Below are 6,000 nucleotides of genomic sequence, written 5' to 3'. Positions count from 1 at the left end.
TCCACCATATATATATCGTATGATTAGGTGGCTGTCCAGCGCCCTGTGGGCGGTGGTTCCTGTTCTTCTCCGGCATCGTCGTCCATACCGTCGATGTCTTCGGAGTCGAAATCAAGCATGTCAGTTAAGTCATCGACAGTGGCTATTAAGTGGGTGGTGGGTGGGCAGCGAATTCCTTCGTCGTCCGCTTCCCACTCAAGCCGGGCATAGTTCGGCCAAGAGTCCTCTGACAGGGAGAGAGACTTTACTGAATTTAGCATGTCTCCCAAGGGCGAGTGCTGAAAGATATCCGTGGAGCTAAACTCCATGATCGGCGCCCAGTTGGGTACGATGGGCACGGATGTACACGGTTCGGAGCCTATGGCCGGAAACGAGTCCGAGGGTCCGACGACACCGACCTCCTTGGAAGTGAGATCGGTGTTCGGCTCTATCACCGCTGAGTGTGCGGCCTCTGTGGTGGGGTCCATCCACCCATCCTCGGATGGCACGATCTGCTCCAGATTTAAAGCCGGGGCAGCTGCAGGTGTGATCGCCGTCCAATGGCAGATCTAAGTCATGCTCATCGCGGCTGTAGGGCGCACCTGTCATGGGCTCGAATCCATCGAAGATCAAGTCTCCGCGGATGTCGGCGGTGTAGTTCAGGCTTCCAAACCAGACCTAATGGCCAGGGGCGTAGCTATCGATCTGCTCCAGATGGCCAAGCGAGTTGGCCCGCAGTGCGAAGCTGCCGAATATGAAGATCTATCCGGGGAGGAAAACCTCACCCTCGACCTCGTCGTTGTGGACGATTGAAGGAGCCATCAAGCCTTATGGTGACGACACAGTGGAACTCTCAATGAAATCGCTAATGTCGGTGTCAAAACCGGCGGATCTCGGGTAGGGGGTCCCGAACTGTGCGTCTAAGGCTAATGGTAATAGGAGGCGGGGGACACGATGTTTACCCAGGTTTGGGCCCTCTCTATGGAGGTAATACCCTACTTCCTGCTTGATTGATCTTGATGATATGAGTATTACAAGAGTTCATCTACCACGAGATCGTAGAGGCTAACCCTAGAAGCTAGTCTATGATTATGATTGTTGTTCTTGTCCTACGGACTGAACCCTCCGGTTTATATAGACACTGGAGGGGGCTAGGGTTACACAGAGTCAGTTACAAAGAAGGAAATCTACATATCTGAATCGCCAAGCTTGCCTTCCATGCAAAGGAGAGTCCCACCCGGACACGAGACGAAGTCTTCAATCTTGTATCTTCATAGTCTAACAGTCCGACATATGCATATAGTCCGGCTGTCCGAGGACCCCCTAATCCAGGACTCCCTCAGTGGGCTCGTCGTTGCCTTCGTCGGCGGCGGCGGAGGCATCTGCAACCCTAGATTTGGCGTTGCCTTCTATGGGGGTGCCAGCTCCTGGGTCGCGGGCTCCTGTGCCGTCTGATGGGCCTGTTAGGCTGGGGGGGCTTGCTCCCCCTTGACTGCGTGTCGGTTTTTCCCCTCCCTCTTATGGCTATTGGGCAGCGGGTGGACCAGGCCCACTCCCTTGCCCCCCCCCCACCCCCCTTCAGCCCAACCCATTGGCCCCGGCCTGGCCCGGCCAGGGTATATATGGGTGTGGAAGGGTTCGCTCCCCCCTTTCTTAGGGTTTCCTGCTTCCTCCTCTGACCTGCGTCGTCGTCGCTCTCCCATTCGTGTTTTCTCCAGATCTGCTCCTCCTCCTCCCCTTTCTCTCTCGTTCGTGGCGATGGTCTCAATGGACCGCTCGTGCGGGTCCTCAAGCGAGGCCGTCTTCGGCCAAAGGCGGCGGCGGGAGGGCTCGGGTGACGAGGAGGCCGATCTGGAGTATGAGGTCGCGCTCCACTCCAAGCTCCAGGAGGATCGTGCCCGGGCGGAGGGGGCGGGGATGGCGCATGGCGGTCCTCGTTCTCTCGGCTCTGGTTCGGTGGCGGCCGGCCCCTCGGCGCCTCTGGACGGATCTGCATCGCGCGCTGCGGACCCATGGGAGGTGGCGGCTGCGGCCAGTACGGTTGGATCTGCTGGCCTGACTCCGCGGCCCCCTCCTCTGCGTGGTGCCACGCCCCGGTGGGAGCCCCGCTGCGGGCTCTGGCGGCTCCTGGGTGGGCCCTACGCTGTTCGTGCCTCGTGGCTCCTCGGGAGCGCCGGATCGTCGTCCTGCTTCTGCTGGTCAGGGATCTGGCTCTGCCTCTGGATCTGCTGGTGATGGTATCCTTCCTCCGCCTCCCCCCGGTCCGGCGCGCATTCCTCCCTCGTCTCATGTGGCCAACCCCACCCTCACTTGTTTCGCTTGCCACCGTCCTGGGCATTTCCAATCTCGTTGCCAAAATCCCCCCTTTTGTCTAATCTGCAGAGAGGACGGCCACCTTACGGTCGATTGCTAGAATCGCACCAAACCCCCAGCCTTTGTTCACTATGGTCTTGGTCTACCTGGGTGCTCATTTTTCGCTCTAGACCGTGAGGTTCCTTTAGTGGTTCCGATTCCTGCGCTCTCGAATTCTGGTATCATTACTAACACGGACAAGCTCATCACCCCCAGGTTCTTCTCGACAAACTCCGTCTATGGGACGATGGGGGTTGGGATTGGCAAATTCGCCAACTGTCGGAGTTTGAGTTCGCTGCTTTGTTCTCCTCCAAAGAAAGTTTACGGATGATTTCTTCCTGCACCAGTTTCACTCTTCCCCTCAACCAACTAGTTGTATCTGTCAAGGCTTCCTTCAATGCATCAAAAACGATCTCTTCCCTTACTGAAGCTTGGGTCCTAGTTGATGATGTTCCTCCTTCTCTCTGTTTTGCTGCTTTTATCATGGCTTTTGGTGTTCTCATTGAAAAACCCATCAAGGTCGATCCGGAATCTCTGGTTGTCTTTGGCCCTGTGCGCCTGCGGGTGAGGTGTGTTGATCCTCTCTGCATCCGCGGCTCCATCGATGTCTTCCCCTCTACTGGTGGCTTTCATCTTAGGGTTCGGGTCGAGGGTGACGCATCTCCGGTGTCGCCCCTGCCCCCACCCCCGCACCGTGCCTCGGGCAACGACGACAATGGCAAGGATGATGATGGCCTTCCGGATGATTCTCTTCATGGCAATGAGCATCACTTTACCCAGTCAGAATGGGATGGTTTATCTCCTGAAGATCGGGATTTGCTCAAGGAGAATGCCCCAGTGGGGGCGGAAACAAGGATTCGCTGCCCGTATCCGGTGGGGGGGCTGCGGCCTCTGGTGGAGCTAGGGGCACCCCATTCTCTGGTGTGTGCTCCCAGCCCGCCCCACCTCCCCTTCTCTCTCTGGTATTGAAGATCTGCCCCCGACCGGCCCCTTGGCCACGAGAAAGAATAAGAATTCGTCTGTCAAAAAGTTCTCCGCGCGCAGCAAGGCATCTGGTGATTCCAAGCAATTTGTGGCAGGGCATTGCCGTAGGCTAGAAGCTGACCTGAGTGCGGCTTCGGGTCCATCGTCTGCGGTGGCTTCACCGAGCCGTGCCCGTCCAGCGCCTTTGCATTCGCGTGCTTCCACTGCCCGCAAGAGCGGTCGTGTCTCCAACAGCGGCAAGCGTGTTGCTGATCGGGCGGCCCGGCGCGCTGCAGCTAGGGATCTGGCCCCCTCAGGTACCCCCTCCATGCTGCCCTTCCCCCCTTTTTCCTTCATCCTCCCATGTTCGTCTGGTGCTTCCTTCGCAGTCCAATGATCACCTTTTGCATATCTTAGAGGACGTAGGCATTACTTGTGATCCTAGTTTCAGTTCCCTCTCTTCTTTATTGGACATTATCCGGGCAAATGAAGTAGCTCAGGCGGATATTGCAAGGGCCAAGGAGGCTGCTTCAGGGTCTGTCGCTCCACTGGTTGTGGCCGGTGGGGTCGAGGAGGGACCTGATAGGGTTCAGGTGCCCTCGGCTGCGCCTCGGCGCGGGGCTGATAAACGATCTAAACCCTGCATCGCCCCAAGAAGGTCGAGTCTTCGCATTAAAAACCTATCTCATAGATGAAGGCCTTATTTTGGAATATTAGGGGTTTCGGCATTAGGGGGCACTGGGACCAGATAAAAGACCTTGTTCGCTCTAAGAATATTGATATCATTGGCCTTGTTGAAACCCTGAAACCTTCCTTCTCCCCGAATAAACTTTCTGCTATTGCTGGGATCGACAGGTTTGATTGGAATCATGTGGCATCGTCTGGGCATTCGGGTGGTATTCTTATTGGCACCAAAAGAGATTTGTTTGATTTCATTGCTTTCGATCACGGGATTTTCTGGGCTAGTACAGTGGTATATCATCGCCCCCTCAATCTGCTTTTGGAAATTATGGTTGTCTATGGTCTGGCTGACCACACACACTCTCTCTCTCTCTTATATCTTCTTGGATGAAATGTGGAATAAAATTGAGTCATGTGACCTCCCTTTGCTTATTCACGGCGACTTTAACTTGATGCGCTCTCCTCTGGATAAAAACTCGCCTTATTTTTCTTGGCCGCTTGTTGACACGTTTAACACTTTCATTCGGGACACTGCTATCCGCGAAATACCTAGGGTTGGTGCCCGATACACATGGACGATCGTCAATCGGCCCCCATTCGATCCATCCTAGACCATGTCTTCATTTGTTCCAGGTGGGTTTCCTTGTTTCCTCGGGCTTCCCTCAGGGCTCTGCCCACCCTGGGGTCTGATCACTCACCCTGATTCTTGATGATGGGACTCATTCTCTCTCCTTCCCTCGGTTTCAGTTTGATTCGTCTTGGATCATGGTGGAGGGTTTTGTTGACTTGATAGCGCATACGATTTCTTCCTTCTTATCTTCTACTCGACGTTCTTTCGGTCAGATGGACGACTGGCACCAATGCTCCTATTTCCTTCATAGATTTCTTCGTGGATGGGCTAAGAACCACGCTGCTGAGTCAAGGCGTGACAAAGTTCGGTTGGCTGCCCAAATTGGCATCCTAGATGCTCGCACCGATGGCCCTGGCCTTTCCTCCTCTGAATGGCAGGCTTGTTATGATTTAGAAGAGGCCCTTTTGGCTCTGCATCGTCAGGAGGAAGTGTATTGGAGACTAATAGGTAGCATCAATTGGACTCTTAAAGGCGATTCCCCCAATGCGTACTTCTCGCCATTGCCAATGGCAGGTGTCGCCGCTGCTTGATCGATAGCCTGCTTACCAATGGAGTCAGGGTCTCCGACCAATCCGAGATTATGTTGCACGTGGTCAATTTCTTCTCTTCTCTTCTCTCCTCTCCGCTAAACCTGAGGTGGGCTCTAGACTGGCCAGTTCCTTCTAGACCTCTCAAGACCAGATCTCGAGCGATGATAATGAAGCCTTGTTGATTCCCCTATCTGACGATGAGATTTTCGATACGATCCGCTCTGCTAATTCCAATGCGGCTTCAGGTCCTGATGGTTTCTCCACCCCCTTCTTTAAGCAGTTTTGGCCTCAACTGAGGGACCTTGTTCAGGTGATCATTCAGGTTTTTGGTTGGGTACCGTCGATATTTCTAGGTTGAATTATGCGGTGCTCACTCTTATTCCTAAAGTCAAAGGGGCAGACCTGATCACTCAATTTAGACCTATTGCCTTGATCAACAACTTTGTGAAGTTACCGGCTAAACGCTTTGCTTCTAGGCTATCCCCGATCACTCACCGCTCTATTAGCCCTTTACAATCTGCTTTCATAAAGGGTTGGTTCATTTTAGATGGCATTCTCTGTCTCCATGAGGTCGTTCATGATTTGCAGGTCTAGGTTACCAAAGCTATGGTTCTTAAACTCGACTTTGAGAAAGCTTACGACTCGATTAGTTGGAAGTTCCTCCGTCAAGTGCTTCTTGCTAAGGGTTTTGATGGTGTGGTGGTTCACAGGCTTATGCAGTTGGTCATGGGTGGCCACACGGCTGTGTCGGTCAATGGGCAGATTAGTAACTTTTTCGCCAATGGCAGGGGCCTAAGGCAGGGTGATCCGGCCTCCCCCTTCTTTTCAACTTTGTCGCAGATGCCCTCTCTCATATTCTGTCCC

This window comes from Triticum dicoccoides, chromosome 7B (genome assembly GCF_002162155.2).
Source record: "Triticum dicoccoides isolate Atlit2015 ecotype Zavitan chromosome 7B, WEW_v2.0, whole genome shotgun sequence".
Lineage (NCBI taxonomy): Eukaryota > Viridiplantae > Streptophyta > Magnoliopsida > Poales > Poaceae > Triticum > Triticum dicoccoides.
The sequence above is the reverse complement of the archived record's forward strand: the minus strand, read 5'-3'. Positions refer to the sequence as shown.